Source organism: Dasypus novemcinctus, chromosome 13 (assembly GCF_030445035.2).
Source record: "Dasypus novemcinctus isolate mDasNov1 chromosome 13, mDasNov1.1.hap2, whole genome shotgun sequence".
Classification (NCBI taxonomy): Eukaryota; Metazoa; Chordata; class Mammalia; order Cingulata; family Dasypodidae; genus Dasypus; species Dasypus novemcinctus.
Genome location: NC_080685.1, coordinates 97,356,534 through 97,378,354, shown reverse-complemented (window position 1 = coordinate 97,378,354; position 21,821 = coordinate 97,356,534).

The window sequence follows — 21,821 nt, the reverse complement described above, 5'->3', positions numbered from 1 at the left end:
CCGCGGTAGGCCTATTCCAAACCGCTGCCCCCATAATAGGGTGGTTGGTCGGGCCCACCGCCACCCCTGAAGGAAGCTCGGCATGGGCGCAGAGTGCCCTCGGGTCTCCCCTTCTCGGCAGCCATGCTTCCGCGGCCGCCCCTCCTCCCGGATGGCGCCACACGATGCCTGTGGGGCGGCACCCTTCTTCTTCTTTCTCCCTGCGCAGGCGCAGGGTGGAAAAATCCAGTCTGCCCTTTTCCCTCCCCCCGACAGCAGCAACAGCCAGGCGTGGGTGGGAAACTCAAGTCTGCCCTTTACCCCAGCAACAGCAGCCACCAATCACTAAACCCTGCCACTTCCCCCAGCAACAGCAACAGCCAATCCCTAATCACCACCCCTCCCCCATCCAGTACCGCCCACTGACCTTTCTCCGGCAACCAATCAGAACAGGGCGTGGCTTCGACCAATCAGCCTTCCCCAGCCCCTATAAAACTGTTGCCTCTCCCTCAATAAAGTGGACTTGCATGTTTACCTTGTCTCCGCGGTAGTTCTTCTGCCGTGTGCCCTCCAGTCCTGAGAGCCCCGACAAGGGCCTGGCCTCCCTTGTCCCCAGTTCGTCTGCTTCTCCGGGCGACACCCTCATCGCCGGCTTCGCCGGGTGACCCCGTCAGCCAAACCGCGCAACCCCTGTGAGACCGACCCCTCGTCTGCTGCCGGACCGACCCCTTGTCCCAAGCAGGACCAATCCGTCGACCCAAGCGGGACCGACCCCTCGTCCGCAGCCAGACCCCACTTCTACCGACCGAGCAAACCGTCGCAGCTGGCACCCAACGTGGGGCAAGGCAACCCCACCATAGCCTCACTCCATAACCTGGCGCCCCCCCCCTCTTCTCACAGTGGGGCTTCTCTCGTGCAACATTGCTGCTACCTGAGCCTTGGCTACCTCATATGATCCACGGCGGTCTGGGAGAATCGCTGGATGGCTTTCTCCTTCCATGTCGGGGGCTTATACCGACCCGCTTTGATTAAGAGGAGCCTTGGATTTCTCGGGAGCGCGCGCTTGCATGTCTGAAGTAACCCTACCACAGCCCAACGCCCTCCTCTCTTCTCACCCCTATCTTTTCGCTCTGCATTGCTGCTCCTGAACCTTGGCGACCTCATATGATCCACGGCGGTCTGGGAGAATCGCTGGATGGCTTTCTCCTTCCATGTCGGGGGCTTATACCAACCCGCTATGATTAAGAGGCGCCAATAAAACTCTCAGGAGCGCGTGCCTGAGCACCTCCACCCCTGCCTTCACCTCTGCCTCCTCCCCTCCGTGCTTGCTCCCCTTTGCCTTGCTCCACTGCTCGTCGTTCCGCCTTCCCCTCGTCGGGGCCTTCTTTTGGCCCGCGACCACCGTCGGAGCCCCACCGGCTCCGACCCCTCGTCTCACTGCGCACCTCGGCTCCCATCGCCGTGCTCTCAAGGTAAGGGCCCCTTTTCTTATCGGCTCCAAAAGGCCATTAGCAATGGGTAACATCCTTTCTGCTAAGCAAGCCCCGCAAGTTCGGGCTCTCGCCGGTCTCCTAGACACTCACTGGTGTAAGATCTCTTTGAAACAGCTCCAAGTATATTGGGACCTTCTTCTCCCCTTTAATCCATGGCTTACCACGTGTCAGCTCTGGGACCCGGATACCTACACTCGCCTTATAGATAGGGTCACTTCTGCTGTGGAGCAGGAAGGTAAAAGATTCCCTCCTGGCTTATTACCGGCGCTTTTTACCATCCGCTCCTGCCTTCAAGGCGCCCCTACCATCAACTCCCCCTGGCCGTGCCACCACCGCCGCCGTGATTGTCAGGACGGCGACTTTAACCGGGATCCTGATCGGGATCCTGATGCTGGCTCCGACTCCGACTCTGAGTCGCTTGTCGAGCGCCTTAATAACGCGCTCGAAAATTGTCCCCCTAAATAGTGAAATCTTGCAGTGCCGAGCGCCGGTGAAGATGGCGAACTTCCGCCTTCTTCCTCGCTCGAAAAGGGGGGGTCCCTTTACCCCTCCCTCCCTCGGACGACTTCCTGCCTGGGTGGGCCGGAAGCTCCCTCCCCGCCATTTTAACCCTCCGCACAAGGCGGTCCGCGGCCATCTTGTAGCCCACGGCCATTTTGTGGCCCGCCGCCATTTTGTAACACCGCATGGGCAATGGCTCCTCTTGCGCCCTCCGTGCCAGCGGCCCCCCCCCGGCTCCGCCTCCCCCTGGCAGCCCCCTCCATCTGATCCGTGGCAAGCTGCCGCACACGCGGCCCCCTCTAGCCTATTTTTGGACCCATATTCCTCCCCCGCCGGGACACCTCCGCCTACCTCCCTGCCGCCTCCTACCACCTGCTTTCCCCTTAACGTAACTCCCACCTTTCAGCGTCCCTTTCCGTGGTACCCACATGATGCGGAAAGTGTTAAGCAGCTCCGCAAGGCCGTTAAGGAGGACGGGTTAGGCAGCCCTTATGCTCAGCATTTGTTAGAGGAGATGTCCACCCTTCTGTGCATCCCCCTCAATTGGCTCCAACTGGCCCTTGCCATCCTCACGCCTGGCCAGTTTATAAATTGGCGCGCCCATTTTCATGCCGAGGCTGAAAAGCAGGTTGCGGCCAACGTCGCAAGGGGTGTTAATCACCCACCAGCACCGGCACCGGTCAGTTTAGCCAGGCTGCAGCCTACTACCGTGCTCCGGCTGGCTTCTGGCTTCAGATTCGCGAGGTCGCCCTACGGGCCTTTCGCGCCTGCACTGCCAGTAGTGCTGACAAGTTCACTAAGCTCACACAGACCAAGGATGAGGACTTTTCTACCTATGTTTCCAGAGTCCTCCAGGCGTGTGAGCGCAGGGTCCACGATGAACAGGCTCGGCGCGCCCTCGCCCGTGAAATTATCCTTGAAGGGGCCAGCCCCATTTGTCGACAGGCGATCGCTCCCGTGAGAGAAAAGTCGATAGACGATTGGGTAATTGCCTGTAACGACCTTGACCAACAGGCTGCTGCTTTCGCCAAGGCTGTCACGACAGCCATGGCACTTAACTCCTCTTGTTTCAAATGTGGTGAGCCAGGACATTTCGCCCGTGAATGGCAGTCTCTGCACCGCTGGGCCCTCCTGTTCCTCCCCCCCCCCACTGCCCCGACGGGGCCCTTCTACCCCCTGCCCCCGCTGCGGCCGGGGGTACCATTGGGCTCGCGACTGCCGTATGCAGCCTCCCCTGCAGCGGCAACAGCCATCTTTAAACTCCAGGAGGGGCAGGCCTCAGCCCCACCCCAAAGAGGCTCCCCGTCCCAACCTTCCAAAGCCCTGATGTGGACAGTCCCCATCACGTCCACCAGGCCTACCATGAGGCTGAAGATTCACCACCGCTGGTACTCTGGGACCCTCGACTCGGGTGCAGAGGTCTCTTGTTTCCCTGCTCATTTCACCGCCCAGTGGTCTGTTCAAGAAGGCCCTTCCGTCCAAGGGGCCACTGGCTCCTCTACCTCCCTTCGCACCAGTCACCCTATTGCCTGGGAGGATGGTGAGGGACGTGTGGGCACATTCCGGCCCCTCTTCCTTAGCACCCTTGATACTATACTTTGGGGGCGAGATGTCCTGGAGGAGTGCGGTGTTCAGTTAACCACTCAGCCCCCCCAATAGTTTGCGCCACTGCTCAATTAACACCTCCCACACCCACTCCTCTGCGGTGGGATACAGAGGAGCCTATTTGGGTGGAGCAGTGGCCCTTGCCATCCCACAAACTCCAAGCTCTTCGTGAGTTGGTTCGAGAGCAGCTTGGAGCTGGACATATAGAACTGTCCACCAGTCCCTACAATTCGCCCATTTTTATCATTAAAAAGAAGGCCACTGGCAAATACCGCCTCCTACATGATTTGAGGGAGATTAATAAGCATATCCTCCCCATGGGAACTCCCCAACCGGGACTCCCTCACCCAGTGGCCATTCCTAAACACTTTTTTGTGGCCACTCTAGATATTAAGGGCTGCTTTTTTTCCATTCCACTTCACCAAAAGGACCACCCGCGCTTTGCCTTTACCGTTCCTGTCCCCAACCACCGAGGGGCAGCCGATAGGTATCAGTGGAAAGTCCTTCCACAAGGCATGCGCAATAGCCCGGCCATCTGCCAGCTGTATGTGAACGCGGCAGTTGCCCCCTTGCGAGATCTGGGCTACCTCATCCACTATATGGATGATGTCCTGGTCGCGTGTGAGACCCATGAGAAGCTGCAGTATGTCCTCTCTCAACTTCGGCATAATCTGTCCGCCATTGGCTTAACAATCCAGAATGACAAGGTCAAATTTGAATCCCCCTTAACCTTCCTGGGGTTCCATATCTCCCAGCATGTAACCCCAATGGCTGTGCGACTAAATGTGCCAGACCGAGTCACCCTCACAGAGCTCCAGCAGCTCTGTGGGAACATCAATTGGGTCCGTCCGGCTCTGTCTGTTACCACGTCACAGCTCCAGCCATTATTTGCTCTCTTACAAACCAGTCACAAACCCCCCTTTGCCGTGTCCGCAAAGATAGCCATCACACCCGAAGCTCGAGCCGCCATTGCCGCTGTAGATAAGGCCCTTAATAACTGCTGCCTCCAGCGGTTCGATCCCCAGCGGCCTCTCCAGGCGTTGGTCCTCCCCACCAAGGGAATGCCCACCGGAGTTCTTTGGCAGGACGGGCCCCTCCTCTGGCTCCATCCTTCTAAAAGCAAGATGCAGAAGATCTGCCCCGCAGTAAGGCTATGGATCGCTCTCGCAGCCGATTTAGTGCAGCTGTCCGTCCATACGTTTGAAACTCAGCCTGCTGTAATTGTTTGGCTGCTTAATGCGAAAGAAACCACCTCCCTCATTAGGGATAATGAGCAAATGCAAGTACTGTGTGAGGGATTTTCAGGCGATTTCGATTGCCATTTCCCTAGTCACCGCCTACTCCAAGGCGTGTCCCAACTCCCCTTCCGAAGTCCTTTTTTCCCCTTCCCGTCTTCCTCCCCCTTTCCGAGGTCCGTCACTATTTTCACGGATGCATCTAGAACTAAGTACTCCATGGTTGTGTACCTGGACGGAGTCGCAGAGCCGAAAGCCTTTACACATCTTAACCTACACTCCGTCCAGACGGGAGAGCTTTTGGCTATTGTGGAAGCGTTTCGCGCCTTCCCCTGTGAACCTGTTAACATCTTTACAGATAGCCTCTATTCTCTGCAAGTCTGCAGGGTCCTGGCATTAGCTACATTCTTCCCGACCTCCTCTCCTATTGATGAGGCACTGGATGCCCTTAAGACCCTTCTTGAAAAACGCATGGCACCCTGGTATATTGCTCATATCCGGAGCCACTCCGGGTTGCCTGGCCCCCTAGCGGCAGGCAACGACACCGCGGATCAGACGGTCTCCACCCTTGCCCTTGATACCGTCAGAGATGCTATCAATCAGGCTAAGTCCTTACATTCGAGGTTTCACTTTTCTGCCGCCTCACTCCACCACCTTTTGCCTGAGTTGCCAATTGAGACTTGTAAGCACCTAGTGCGGGCATGCAAAACCTGTGCCCCCTTCCTGCCTCTGGGGCCTCTGCAACCGCAGGGGGTGAATCCCTGCTGCCTTAGGCCTAATTCCAGGTGGCAAATGGATGTCACGCATGTCCCGTCCTTTGGACACCTTAAGTTCTTGCATGTTATAATTGACACCTTCTCCCGCATGTGCTATGCAGTCCCCTTGTCTGGGGAGACTGCTAAGCACTGCATTAAGGCCCTTTGGCAAGGGATTCTCTTCATGGGAGTCCCCTGGGACCTAAAGACGGATAACGGCCCTGCTTATCGCAGTGAGTCCTTTGCGAGGTTCCTTCAGCTCTACCAAATCGCCCACCATTTTGGTATCCCATATAAGCTGCAAGGACAGGCCATTGTGGAGAGCTCCCACCGCCGTCTGAAACAACAAATTGAAAAACAGAGGGAAATCCTCCCTCACGCTCCTCCTGGAGACATCATCACCGCTGTCCTAATCCATCTGAACCTCATGACCTTTGATAAGGATGGTCTCTCAGCAGTCCATAGGCATTGGGGCCCTTCGTACCGCACCACACAGGCCCCCCTGGTCCTTTGGAAGGACCCTCAAACAGGTCAGTGGCGTGGCCCGTGCCCCCTCCTTACCCAGGGCCGAGGTTTTGCTTGTGTCTTCCCACAGGATGCCGCTCAGCCAATCTGGGTCCCCGGGAGATACGTCAAACCCGCCACCTCAGCAGCGGATGTCCCGCAGGGAATGGCGCCAGATGCGAGTGATCCAGCACCAACTGAGCCAGCTCACCCTCCACCCCGAGAGACAACCATCCAACCCTGAAGTCCGTTCGCTGCTCATACTCTACCGTCAGTGCAGACGCCGCAACCCTTGCCATGCTGGCGAGCCAATTAACATAGTCTCTCTCCTTCTCCTTATGCTCTCCCTCGCCACCTCTGGCCAAGCTAACCCCTCGTCCTGAGCTGGACCGACCCCTCGTCCGCAGCCAGACCCCCCCTCTACCGACCGAGCAAACCGTTGCACCAGTACCTCAAAAAAAATATATGTTCTTAAACTTAATCCATTCCTGTGGATGTAAACATATTGCAAATAGAACCTTTTGATGACATTACTTCGGTTAAGGGTGTGGCCCAATTGACTCAGGTTGGCTCTTAATCCTATTACTGTAGACCTTATAGGGAAGGTTACAGAGAGAGAGTGCCACAGGGGAGCAACCACAAGCTGGAAATCAGTGGAACCAAGAAATGAGGAGAGGCTGCCATGTGCATTGCCATGTGATAGAAAAGCCACGGACCAAAGATCTCTAGCAGTCAGCCCCGGAACACCACAGTCTTCTGGGGAAAGATATCACATTGATTTTGTACTTCTAGCCTCAAAACCGTGAAACAAATTCCCATTGTTTAGGCCAACCAATTGCATGGTATTTGCTTTAACAGTCAGAAAACTAAAACAGTTTTTGGTACGAGAAAGTGGGGTATAGCTATGGCAAATACTAAAAATAGGGAAATTGCTTTGGAGTTGGGTAATGAGTAGAGGGTGGAAGAATTGTGAGATGCTTGACAGAAAAAGCCTAGATTGTTTTGAAGAGACTGTTGATAAAAACATGCATGCTAAAGGTACTTCCAATGAAGCCTTAGAAGGAAATGATGGATATGTTATTGGAAATTGGAAGACAGGTGATCCTTGTTTTAAAGTGGAAGACAACTTTGTGAAATTGAATTCCAATGTTGGATGGAAGGCAAAATTTCAAGCAGGGCACCTAGGAAAAAAAAAATATCTAGAGGACAGGCAGAGACTGTCTGGAGGGCTGCTCTGGGGCCCAGGACACCAGGAAAAGGTGAGACCATCCAGAAAAAAGAGGGGCAAAGGAAAGGAGTCTCAGCTGGCTGAAAAGTCCCATGAGTAGACCTGCAAAAGCAGTAGTGGGTGCCCTTCCCCCCACCTATGGAGCAAATAGCAGTCTGTGGACTGCAGCAGCTGTGAACTACAGTGGCTGGGAAACTGAGAGGGTTATGGGGTCCTCTTCCCCAAGAAAGGGGAGAGGGAGGGACACAGCCTACAGCAATTTCAGATTTTGGCCAGCAAACTTGGCCTGCTGCACTGGAGGGTGAACAATTCCAGGCCCTGAAGGGCCATAACATTGTCCTGAGAGCTGGCAGGGAACTAACGATAATTTGCCTTCTCAAACATCCTCCCTACTTCCCCAAGAGCTGGATTGCTGAAGAGGCAGAAGAAGGGACGGTGTGGCTGGCCAAGGGTGGAGAACACCCTTGGCCACCCTAAGAAAGTGTGTTTGTGAGGATTGGCCAGCCCTGAAGACATTGGTTCTGCACCACTCGCCCACCTGAGGAATTACAATGAATGCATTCCCAACCTAGCACCTGGCGTCTGAGCTGAGATGTTTGCCCAAGAGCTCCATCTGCTGGCCAGACCAGACATGTGGATGAAAAAGGAAATAATAAATAAGAGGCAATCAGTTACCTTTACTGCCTCCCTCTCCAAGGCCCTTGGAAACTGGCCTGCACCATTACTGTGTCCTTAGCTCTGGTTGAGCAGTTAAACAAGGGCAATCCTAAATATCTAGAATGAGTTAAACCAAGAATCAAAGACCAGTGGTAGCACATAGTTACTTAACAGTAAATACCTAGTCAAGAGAGAGAAACTGAACATCAGAGAAAACTCTTCATCAGAATCAGATGCCTAGACATTAGGAAAAAATTACAAGCCATACAAAGAAAAGGAAGATATGACTCAGGAAAAGGAACAAATCAAAGTTCCAGATGACACTGGACTTGAAACAGCTAATCAATGAGGTTCATACAAATCTCCTAAATCAAATTATGGAGTTGAAGAACAGCATGACTAAAGAAATAAAAGATATTAAGAAAATGAGTGAGCACAAAGAAAAATTTGAGATCTTGGATAGAAAAATAAAAGGGTTTATGGGAATGAAAGACATAATGAGTGAGATTAAAAATACAATAGAGGGAAGTGGATTTGGCTCAATGGATAGAGCGTCTGCCTACCACATGGAAGGTCCAGGTTTCAAACTCCCAGGAGGGTGAGCGACAGAGAGATGAAGAAACGGAAACAATAAGCTGTGAGTTACTAAACCTCCCAGTCACCAGGAAGGGTTCCCCTCCCACACCCCAACATATTAAGCAGGAGTAAAGTCTCTGGCTCATCGCAGCTGACTGAGGGGAGCAGACATCTTCCTCCCTGTCAGCTGTTACAAGTGAAAAGTGAGGGGGAGTCTGGGGCCTTTTTTTTAGTGAATTCAGCAGCAGAGTCTGCGTTGAATCTCGGCTCCAGTCAGACCAAAATAAAGGAAAACAGAGATACACACTTTGGTGGAAAGGTGCATCAACTAGCACCATCTGCTGACCTGTCTGGAAATTGCATGGACAAAAACTGCAATTGGGTCTCTCTGTTCTCTAACTTCTGAGAGAATATCTGTGCCCCATTAGTGAGTCCCTGGTATGATTTTGATAACTTAAGCTGGGAAATTTTAAAGACTTAGGATAAGTTGAACCAACTATCAAAGAAGAGCTGTGAAATTGGCAATCAGAGTAAATTCACCAACATATTCAGATGCCTAGACATCAGCAAAAATTTGCAAGCCATATTAGGAAATAGGAAGAGATGGCCCAACCAAAGGAACAAACCAAATATCCTGATGAGATACAGGATTCAAGACAATTAGTCAATGATAATCACACAACTCTCCTAAATCAATTTAAAGCATTGACAGAAAATATGACTAAAGAGATAAGGGATATTAAGAAGACACTGGGTAAACATAAAGAACAATTTGAAAGTCTGCCAAGAAAAGTAACAGACCTTATAGGAATAAAAGACATAATAGATGAGAGTAAAAATTCATATGAGAGGCATATAAGAGCAGATTTGAATTGCTTGAAGACATAATTAGTGATTTCAAAGACCAAACATCTGAATTGGAAAAGACAGGAGAACAAAAAGAGAAGTGAATGGAAAAAATAGAACAGGATCCCAGGGAATTTAATGACAATGCAAAATGAAAAAAACGTATGTGTTATCAGTATCTCAAAAGGAGAAGGGAAAAGAGGCAGAAAGAATATTTATGGAAATAATGACTGAAAACTTCCCCACCCTTGCAAAAAACATAAATATCAATATCAAAAAGGACAGCATGCCCAAAACAGAATAAATCTGAATAGACCTACCCCAAGACACCTGCTAAACAGAATGACAAATATCAGAGATAAAGAGAAGATTCTGAAAGCAGCAAGAGAAAAGCAAAGCACACAAACAAGGGAACCTCAGTAAGATTAAGTGCTGACCTCTCATCAGAAACCATGGAGGTTGGGAAACTGGTGTGGCTCAGTGGTTGAGTGCTGGCTTTCCATATATGAGGTCCCAGGTTCAATCCCCAGTCCTAGTACCTCAAATAAATAAATAAACAAATAAACAAACCATGGAGGAGAAAAGTAAGTGATATGACATATTTAAGGTACTGAAAGAGAAAAACTGCCAGCTAAGAATTCTGTATCTGACAAAACTGTCCCTCAGAAATAAAGGGGAGTACAAAGTCTTCACAGACAAACAAAAAACTGATAGAATATGTTCTCAAGAGACCAGAATTACAAGAGAAACTAAAGGGAGTGCTGCAGCCTGAAAGGAAAAAACAAGCATGGGAGACTTGGAGAAGAATATAGAAATGAAGATTATTAGAAAGGATAAATTAAAGGGTAAAAAGATAGACAATAGTATAATATGATAACAGAAAGCCAAAGTCAAAATGGATGAAATAAGTAATGCCTTTACAGTAATAATACTGAATGGTACAGGCTCGAACATCCCAATTAAAAGACATAGACTGGGAGCAGATGTGAATCAAGTGGTTGAGCTCCTGCCTCCCACATGGGAGGTCCCAGGTTTGGTTCCTGGTGCCTCCTGAAAAAAACAAAAGTGAACAACAAGCAAAACAAGTGAAAAAAACCAACTCAGGGAAGATGATGTGGCTCAGTTGTTGAGTGCTGGCTTCTCTCATATGAGTTTCCTGGGTTCATTCGCCAGTACCTAAAAAAAAAACCCAACAAAATAGAGTGATAGAATGGATTAAAAAATATGAGCCATCTATAAGTTGTCTACAAGAGACTCACCTCAGATGTAAGGACACAACTGGTTGAAAGCGAAAGGTTGGAAAAAGATATTCCACACAAAGAGTAACCAAAAAAGAGCTGGAGTAGCAATATTAATATTAGACAAAATATATTTTAAATGAAAAAATGTTATAAGGGATGAAGAAGGTCATTATATAGTAATAAAAGGCACAATACAGCAAGAAGAAATAACTATACCAAATATTTATGCACCTAACCTCCATGCCCCAAGATACATGAAGCATATACTGGGCAAAGCTGAAGGGAGAAGTAGAATAGAAATGTCTATACAATAATAGTTGGTGACTTCAATACATGACTCTCAGTATTCGATAGAACATGTGGACAGAGAATAAATAGAAACAGAGAGCTAGAATAATAAGATAAATGAAGTAGATCTAACAGACATCTATATAGCATTGCACCCCAAAACAGCAGGATATACATTCTTTTCAAGTGCTGATGGATCCTTCTCCAAGATAGACCACATGTTGGGTCACAAGACAAGTCTCAATAAATTTAACCAGATTAAAATTATACAAAACACTTTCTCTGACCATAATGGAATGAAGCTAGAAATCAATAATGAATGGAAAAAGGGAAAATTCATAAATATCAGGAGAGAAATAATACACTCTTTAATAATCAGTGGATCAAAGAAGAAATGCAAGAGAATTCAGCAAATATCTTGAGATGAATGAAAATGAGAATACAAAATATCAAAACCTATGAGATAACACAAAGGCAGTGCTGAGAGGGAAATTTATAACCCTCAATGCTAACATTAAAAAAGAAAAAAATTGAAGACCTAACTGCACAGCTGGAGGAAGTAAAAAAAATAACACCAAACTAATCCCAAACTAAGCCAAAGGAAAGAGATAGTAAAGATCAGAGCAGAAATAAATGATATCCAGAACAACAACAACAAAACAATAGAGAAAATCAACAAAACCAAAAGTTGGTTCTTTAGGAAGATCAACAAAATCAAGAAGCCCTTAATTAGACTGATAAAGAAAAAAGAGAGAAGACACAAATAAATGAAATCAGAAATGAGATGGGGGACATTACCACTGACCCCACAGGAAAAAAAGATCATAAGGATACTATGGATAACTGTATGCCAAAAAACAAGAAAATGTTTAAGATGGACAAATTCCTAGAAACATACAAACACAGATGCTAGAAGGAATAGAATATCATGTATTTACATTTGACCTTATTAAACATTCTACATACATCCAGCATCATCTCCCCCTTCGCATCCCACATTTCATCTTCCACCAATCTACACTTTATAGTCCAACTCCATAAGTCTACTCATTGTATTTAGTTCATATCAGTGAGAACATAAAATATTTGTACTTTTGTTTCTGTCTTATTTCACTCAATATAATATCCTCAAGATTCCTCTATGTTGTCATGTGCTTCCCAAATTGATTTCTTCTTACAGCTGAATAATGTCATTGTATGAATATACCACATCTTGTTTATCCATTCATCAATTGATGGACACAGGTTATTTCCATCTTTCAGTACTTGTGAACAATGCCACTGTGAACATTGGTCAGAAAATATCTGTTCATGTCCCTGCTTTCAGTTCTTCTAAAAATATCCCTAGTAGTGGGATCACTGGATCATATGGAAATTCTATATTTAGTTTCCTGAGGAACCACCAGACCATCCTCCAAAAATGCTGTACCATTTTACACACCCACCAACAGTGAAGGAGTGTTTCTATTTCTCCACATCCTCTCTAGCACTTGTAGTTTTCTGTTTTTTAAATAATATGGCCATTCTGTATGGTGTGAGATGATATCTCATTGTAGTTTTGTTCTGCATTTCCCTAAAAGCTAGTGGTGTTGAACATTTTTTCATGTGTCTTTTGGTCATTTCTGTTTCTAACTTTGGAAAAATGTCCTCAGTTCTTTGCCCATTTTTTAAATTGGGTTGCTTGTCATTTCATTGATAAGTTGTGTGATCTCTTTATATAACATGGAGATCAATCCTTATAGATACAGGGTTTCTGAAGATTTTTTCCCATTGAGTTTGTTGTCTTTTCACCTTCTTAATAAAATATTTAAATACAAAATGTTTGATTTTGAGGCAGTTCTATTTATCTTCTTTTTTTCTTTTGTTGCTCGTGCTTTGGGTGTAAGGTCCAAGAAACCAACTACAAGATCTTGAAGATGTTTCCATATATTTTTTTCTAGGAGTTTTATGCTTCTAGTTTTTATATTTAGGTCCTTAATCCATTTTGAGCTATTTTTTAAAATAAGGTGTGAGATAGGGGTCCTCTTTCTTTTAGATATGGATATCCAGTTTTCTAAGCATCATTTGTCGAGTAAGCTGTTCTGACCCATTTGAGTAGGGTTTGACAGCCTTGTCAAATATCACTTGACCATAGATGTGAGGGTCTATTTCTGAACTCTTGATTCAATTCCATTGGTCAAACTGTCTATCTTTATGGCAGTACCATGTTGTTTTAGCACTGTAGCTAGGTAAAAGTCTGGAAGTGAGAGCCCTCCAACTTCGCTCTTCTTTTTAAAGATATTTTTGGCTATTTGTCCAGATAAATTTTGTAATTGGATTTTCTAATTCTACAAGGAAGGATATTGGAATTTTTATCAGGATTGTATTAAATCTGTAGATTTGGGTAGAATTGACATTTAATGATATTTAGTCTTCCAACCCATGAACATGGAATATCCTTCCATTTATTTAGATGATCTTTGGTTTCTTTTAGCAAAGTTTTACAGTTTTCTGATTGTTGGAGGTCCTTCATGTCCTTGGCTAAATTTATTCCTAAAGATTTCTTTCTGCCAGTCACTGTTATAAATGCAGTTTTTTTTCTGACTTCCTTCTCATATTGCTCATTAGTAGTGTATAGAAACACTATTGATTTTTGCATATTCATCTTATATCCTGCCACTTTGTTGAAACTGTCTATAAGTTCTAATAGTTTTGTTGTGGATTTTTCAGTACGGGATCATGTCATCAATGAATAGCAAAAAATTTTACTTCTTCCTTTTCTATTTGAGTGTCTTTTATTTCTTTTTCTTACCTAACTGCATTAGCTAGAACTTGTAGCATTATATTGAATAACACTGGAAAAATTGGGCATCGTTGTCTTGTTCCTGGTCAGTGAGAAATATGTTTTTCTAGGTTCAGCACATGTTAAGTGTATGTTTTCCATAGATGTATTTTATAATATTGAGAAAGTTTCCTTCTATTCCTATCTTAGATATATTTTTATCAAGAAAGGATGCTGTATTTTGTCAGATGCTGTCTCTGTATCAATCAACAGGATTATGTGGTTTTTCTTCTTCAGTTTATTAATGTGGTGTATGTATTACACTGATTTTCTTGTGTTGAAAAACCCTAGCATACTTGGTATAAAGCCCACTCGATTGTGGTGTATAATTCTTTTCATGTGCCTTGGGATTTGGTTTGTAAGTATTTTGTTGAGGATTTTTGCATCGATATTCATTACAGATATTGGTCAGTAATTTTTTTTGTAGTATTTTTATCTGGTTTTGGTATTATGGTGATGTTGGTTTCATAGAATGAGTTTCATGTATTCTCTCCTGTTCAATTTTTTTGGAAGAGCTTGAGCAAGATTGGTATTAGATTGTCTCTGAATGATTGGTAGTATTAATCTGTGAAGCTATCTGGTCCTGGGTTTTTCATCTTTAGGAGGTCTTTGATGACTGTTTTGATCTTTTTACTTGTGATTGTTTTGTTGAGGTCTTCTCTTTCTTCTAGGGTCAGTGTAGGTTGTTCTTTGTTTCTAGGAATTTGTCCATCTTGTCTACATTGTTGGTTTTTTGGCATACAGTTGTTAACAGTATCCTCTTATGATCTCTCTTATTTATGCAGAGTCAGTGGTAATACCCACCCCCTCCATTTCTGATTTTATTTACAACGTCTCTCTTTTTTTACTTTCTCAGTTTAACTAAGGGTTGTCGATTTTGTTCATCTTTTCAAAGAACCAACTATCGGTTTGTTTTATTCTATTGTTTATTGTTCTCAATTTATTTCTGCTCTAATCATTACTATTTCTTTCCTGTGGTTTGATTTGGAATTAGTTTGCTGTTTTCTAGTTCCTCTCGGTATGCAGTTAGAGCTTCAATTTTAGCTCTTTCTTCTTTTTAAATGTAAACATTGAGCTATAAATTTTATTGTCAGAACTGCCTTTGAGGTGTCCCATAGGTTTTTTTAAAGATTTATTTCTCTACCCATCCCCCCCACCCCCCATTGTCTGCTCTCTGTCCATTTGCTATGTGTTCTTCTGTGTCCGCTTGCATTACCAGATGGCACTGGGAATCTGCATCTCTTTTTTGTTGCATCATCTTGCTGCATCAGTTCTCCATGCATGCAGTACCACTCCTGGGCAGGCTGCGCTTTTTTTCATGTGGGGCAGCTCTCCTTGCAGGGCACACACCTTGCACATGGGGCACCCCTATGTGGGGACGCCCCTGCATGACACAGCACTCATTGCATGCAGCAGCATTGTGCATGGACCAGCTTACCACACCAGTCAGGAGGCCCTGGGGATTGAACCCTGGACCCTCCATATGGTAGACGGATGCTCTATCACTTCCCCCCATAGGTTTTGATATGTTGTGTTCTCATTTTCATTTGTCTCGAGATATTTGCTGAATTCCCATGCAATTTCTTTTTGACTCACTGAGTATTAAGAGTGTGTTGTTTAATCTCCATATATTTATGAATTTTCCCTTTTTCCATCCATTATTGATTTCTAGTTTCATTCCATTATGATCACAGAAAATGTTTTGTGTAATTTCAATCTTTTTCAACTTATTGAGACCTGTCTTGTGACACATGTGGTCTATCCTGGAGAAGGATCCATGAATGCTTAGAATGTATATCCTGTGATTCTGAATTAGAATGCTCTATAAATATTAGGTCTACTTCATTATTGTATTACTCAAGCTGTTTCATTTACCTTCTGTCCAGATGTTCTATCCAATACTGAGAGTAGTGTATTGAAGTCTCCAACTATTATTACAGAGACATCTATTTCTCCATTGTGTGCCTTATGTATCTTTGGGTACCCAGGTTAGGTGCATATTTATTATAGTTATTTCTTCTTGGTGAATTGTCCCTTTTATTAATATAGAATGACCTTCCTCATCTCTTATAACAGTTTTACATTTAAATATTATCATCACTACTTCAGTTTTTATTTGGTTATTATTTGTGTGGACTATCTTTCTCCAAACTTTCACTTTCAAGGACACTTGGTTTTGTCCTTGTCTGAGTAAGTCTCTTGTAGACAGTATATAGATGGCTCATATATATTTTTTAACTCATCATATCAGTCTATATCTTTTTATTGGGGGAGTTCAGGCCATTAACATTCCACGTTATTACTGTAAAGGTATTACTTTGTCCATTTTACCCTTAGGCTTTCCGTTGTTATATCTATTGTATTTTTACCCTTTAATTTACCCCTCCCAATAATTTCTTCATTTCTATACTCTTCTCCAAGTCTCTTGCCCTTGTTTTTTCCTTTTGTGCTGTAGCACTCCCTTTAGAATTTTTGTAATTCTGGTCTTTCAGTACCATTCTTCCTCAGTTTTTGTCTATGAATACTTAAACTCACCCTAATCTCTTTTTTGTTGTTGTTGTTGCCATGAAAGGTTTATTAGCATTAATAGGTCCTAGGGCAGAGAGGAGTAGCATAGATTCACATGGGATAACACATCAGAAGTGTAGGCTCAACCCATCAATTGGGGAGGAAAAGCATATAATGGACCTGGAGGCTTTGCTTTTATAGTGTTATGTGGATGGAACCGCAGTGACTGGTCAAGCAAGAGCAGGAATTCAGGGTTTTATACTTGACTTCTGTGGGTACATGAACACAGATAGCATGTGAGGAGGAGAGGGAGAAGCTATTTATCTTGTATAAGCGGGTATCAGAGTGGTCACTGAAGGACCTAATGAAAAGGTAAGATGCTACTGACCTTACGGATGCTACAGCAGCATGATGTGACAAAAGTCTCTTTTATCTTAATTCATTAGAATTGTGGTGCATCAGCACTGGGATCTTGGGATTGGATTATGTTGTCTATTTGTGTGGTGAGAGATATTAAAGGTGGAGGATATTTGCATATTGGCTGGAGGTGGTGACCAACAAGAGTCACATTCTACACTGTGGATTTATAGAATATGTAAGATGGGCAAGTTCTCAAGCCAAGGGTGAACGATATATTGTGTGATGTTAATCTCCTTTGTGGTGTGGTTTTCTAAGTATTGTTTGGTCTCCCACTGTTTGTGTGCACCTCATGGTGGTGTCACAATCGTGGGATTTGTTACTCACAGTTTGGCAGTGTGGTCTAATTGCTGGGCATTTTCTGAAAGGCAGATGACATTTTCAGGAAAGAAAAATTGGTGGCAGGGAGAAGGGAGTCGTATTAGTGAAGGCATCTCTGAAGATGTTGCTAGAAACGTGGGTAAGAAGTAGAAACAAGGGAAGTGTGGTACAAACAATTAGGGTCTGGTAAAAGCAAATCCTTGGGAAGTATAGTTTCTGTTGTTGGTCCTGTGGTGAGGGGTACATTATCTCCAGCTATTGGAGATTTGGACCCAAAGGGTATCGGGAATGAAAGGAAGAAAAAAGGGAGAAGGAAACAAAGAGAAAAAGAGAGAGAGAGAGCTGGGATCAAGGGTTCTGCAAGTAATGACTCCTCAGACAACTTTATTTTCTACATGTGGCATTATATATACTCAAACTATCGAGATAACAAGTAGTGTAACTACACATTAACAATACTCGTAAATTAAAGAACTTATCTCAGAGTACAAAGATTCAGTATTCCTTTCAAACTACAAAGTGTGTTTGCTCGTATTTCTCCCTGCCCCGGACAGCTCCATCCTGTTGACTCGAAAGGCTTAATTGCTGCATTCCTATGTTAAAAGCATAGCTATGGAAACAGCACGTCTCTCTTTATGAGACCACTATGCCTCAGTTTCCAACATCCAGCGATGAACTCTTAGGCTGGGTAGTGCTGTCTGAGGTGAAGTCATCTCCATCTCTGAGCTCTTTGGGCTGGGGTGATGTCACCTGGTCAGTCTGTTGGCCTTCCCAGATGGCTATCTACTGGAGTAGGTGAGGGCCAGAGGGTCTTGGCTAGTAGCATACTTTTGGGTCACAAGAGTCAGGATTTGTTTTAATTGACCTGTGTGTACTGGACTTACAAATCTCTGTTAGGGTATTGGGATGATCAGGGATACACTAATTGAACCTCTGGGCTACTTGGTGGTTAATTTGGGAATATTTTATCTAGACAAGGTATAGTTTTTCAACACATTTATGAGCTGCATTGATGATTGCCTCATTATTAAGGAAGAACAACCCAGGACTGTTCCTACTAGTTATCAGGGAGAGTACTGAAGCAAATGGTTTGTAACAGTGGAGGCTTGAGGTAAGCGGATAGCCAGTCTATGGCCAGTTCACCAGACAGTATCTGGAGTGTGTCTATGTGCCAAGTTGTTTAGGCATTGATGCCACTGCATCCATTTTTTATAAAAGGCCCTTGTTGGTGATGATTTACCCATGTCTCATGGCATGCTGCCTGAGATAATGTATTATAGCTTGCCAGTATATCCAGATGGCCCAATTGTGGGGACGGTGTTGGACCCCGTGTTTGGTTATTGTAGGCATCTCCTGTTATGGTTAGTTAGGCAAGCAACCCAATAACTCAGGCAGGCATAAGAAGAATATAAATCATAGCCTGGGTGAGCTTTTGCATTTTACTAACTTTGGTGGTATGTCTCCAGCAGTTTAAAATATCTGCACCACCCCCCAGGGAAAGGCGTTGGTTTTTAAAGACCTTTCTTGTTCCCTGGGGTACCCAAGACACACTCTTAAGTTTCATTTTTGCCTAGTTCTGTCATTTCTGGATGTGGCTAACATCCACCAAGCTAAGTTTGTTTTCACCTCATACTGTAACTGTACTGATGTACATTTGCTTGAGTGTGTGGCTTTAATTTCTTCCTCTAGTTTCAGGTAATATTTCAGCATTTATCATGTTGAATGACAGGGGCAGTTCCAAGAGTGTCAAGGATTTGATCTTATTCCAGGTGAATTGTTAAAGCATCAGTACAATTTTGAGGCCATGATAATGTCTAAATCAAGGCATTATCAAGGTGATGCTTTCTTCCTGAAGACCAGCTGCCAGAAATCCTTGATTACTACACCAAATGGCAAGGCATATGACAGTGTCTACTTCTCTCTTTCCCCTTCCCAGTTTTTCTTACTTTCAGTTGACTGCTTCATTTTTCACCCTAATTTCTGAAGGACACAATTGTTGGCTGGCAACTTTTCCTTCAGTACCTTAAGTACAACATACCACTTTTTTCTCATTTCCATGGTTTCTGATGAAAGGTCAGCACTTAATCTTATTGAGGTTCCCTTGTATGTGATGCTTTGCTTTTCTCTTGCTACTCTGAGAATCCTTTACCTCTGAATTTGTCATTCTGAATAGTAAGTGTCTCAGAGTAGGTCAATTTGAATTTATTGTTGAGGGTGTGTTGCCCTTCTTGGTTATTGATGATTTCCATAAAGGTTGGGAAGTTTTTGGTAATTATTTCCTCAAGTATTCTTCCTGCCCCTTTTCCATTCTCTTACCCTTCTGGGACACCAGCAATGCATATGTTTGTGAATTTTGCATTGACATTCAATTCCCTGAGAACTTGTTCCATTTTTTCCATTCTTTTTTCTGTCCTCCTGTCTTTTTAAGTTCAGATATTCTGTCCTTGATATTACTAATTCTGTCTTTGATCTATTAAAATCTGCTATGTTCCTCTAATGTATTTTTTTGAAGATTTTAAAAATTTCTCTCCCCTTCCTCCCCTGCTGTCTGTTCTCTTGTGTCCATTTGCTGTGTGTTCTTCTGTGTCCGCGTGCATTCTCATCAGATGGCATGGAATCTGTATCTCTTTGTTGCATCATCTTGCTGCATCAGCTCTCCGTGTGTGCGATGCCACTCCTGGGTGGGCTGTGTTTTTTGTGTGGGGTGGCTCTCTAATATATTTTTAATCTCATCCATTGTGTCTTTCATCCCATAAGCTCTTTTACTTTTCTTTGCAGGCTTTTAAATTGTTCTTTATGCTCACCTAGTGTTGTCTTGTCTTTTTTTTTTGCATTATCAGTACTTTTTTAAATTAAAAAAATCAATTTTATTGATACATATTAATAAATAATACAATTTACCCAAAGTGTACTATCAATGGCATTTGGTATAATCACAGTTGTGCATTCGTCATTTCAACAGTGTCTTAACATTCTTTATCTTTGTCATGTTTTCCTTCAATTCTTTGAATTGATTTAGGAGATTTGTGTGATTATCACTAATTAGTTGTCTTAGATCCTGTATCTCATCAGGATGTTTAGTTTGTTCCTTTGGCTAGGCCATCTCTTCCTGTTTCCTCATAGGGCTTGTAATTTTATATTGATGTCTAGGCACCTTAATATGTTGGTGAATTTACTCTGACAGTCAATTTCTCTTTCTTGCCTGGTGTTTTTTTCCCCCAATGGCTCTTATTTGATTTTTGGTTCAACTTATTCTCAGTCTTTATTTTAAAGATTTATTTTTATTTATTCCCCCTCCCCTTCCCCTTCTCCTGCCCTGCTGTTTTTGCTGTGTTGTCTTCTCATTTTCTCTCCTCCAGGATTTACTGGGATTCGATCCTGGAGTCCTCTGATGGGGAGAGAGGTTCCTTGTCAGCTGTACCACTGCAGTTCCTGGTTTCTGCAGCGCTTCACCTTGACTCTCCCCTTGTCTCTTTCTCTTTTTTTGTAGTAGCATTATTTTTTTAAATTTTCTTTTAAATGTTACATTCAAAAGTATGAGGTCCCCATATACCCTTCACCACCCTCACCCCACTCCTCCTACATCAACAACCTCTTCCATCATCATGGCACATTCACTGCACCTGGTGAATACATTTGGGAGCACTGCTGCACTACATGCATCATCATCTTGCTGCATGACTCACTTGAACAGGGCACTGGCTCACCACAGGGTCACTTGTTTGGGCACTCGTGAGGGCACTGGCTTGCTGTACGGGCATGCTTTCTCTTCTTCTTTTTCACCAAGAGGCCCCAGAGATCGAACCCAGGTCCTCCCATATAGTAGGCAGAAGCTCTCTCAGTTAGGCCACATCCACTTCCCTTATTCTGAGTCTTTAAAATTGCCCAGCTTAAGTTATCAAAATCAGGCCAGGGACTCACTAACAGGAAAGAGATTTTCTCTTAGGAATTCAGGTTAAAGAGAGACCTAAAGCAGTTTTTCTCCTTTGAGTTTCTGGACAGGCCAGCACAGGATGCTTAAAAGAGAACCTTTCTCCAGAGGTATTTCTTTCAACCTCTGCTTGTCCATCTTTCTGGTTTGGTCAGTGCCAAGCTTCAAAGTGGCCTCTGCTGGTCAAATTCACTGAAGACAAACTACTTTCTTCCCTCTGCTGCATCCTCCCTTTTCCCAGGAGGACGATGGCTCTTCCCCTCTCTGTCAGCTGCAGTGGGCCATGGGCTTTATCTGGGCAGCATGCCTTGAGGGTGGGGGATGGGTACCCTTCCCAGCCATGATGTGGTTTAGTAACTCACATTTTTTTGTTTTGGGTTCTTCGTCTGTCTCTTCCTCTCCTGGGGGTTTGAACAACACTACCCTGCACTGCTGACCCCCAAACCAGGTCCCTTGGACAGCTTTTGGCCCTTTCTCAATTGCTTTTGTGAGAGAGTTGAGCCCTGTCTACTTCAACACCATCTTCCTAGAACTCCCCTAACATAGTTTAAATCTCATCCACCGAGTTTTTCATTCCCATAAGCTCTGGGTTGTTTTTGTTGTTTTTGCAGGCTTTCAAACTGTTCTTTATGCTCACACAGTGTCATCTTAATATCATTTATCCCTTTAGTCATATTTATGCTCCAGGTTCAACAGCAACTACCCAGATCCAAGACAATCTTTTGTTCCTATTTTCCCTTGCTAATGCTTTTCCCTCAGCCTGGATGCTCTTTATCCTCTTTTTCTGATAAAATTTACTCATTTTTCCAGATTGCTTAAATACTATCATCTCTTTTGGGGAGGCCTACATGGTCTACCAATCTGAAACAGATTAATCATTGCTCTGGATATTCAGAGAATTTGGACCCCACTGGC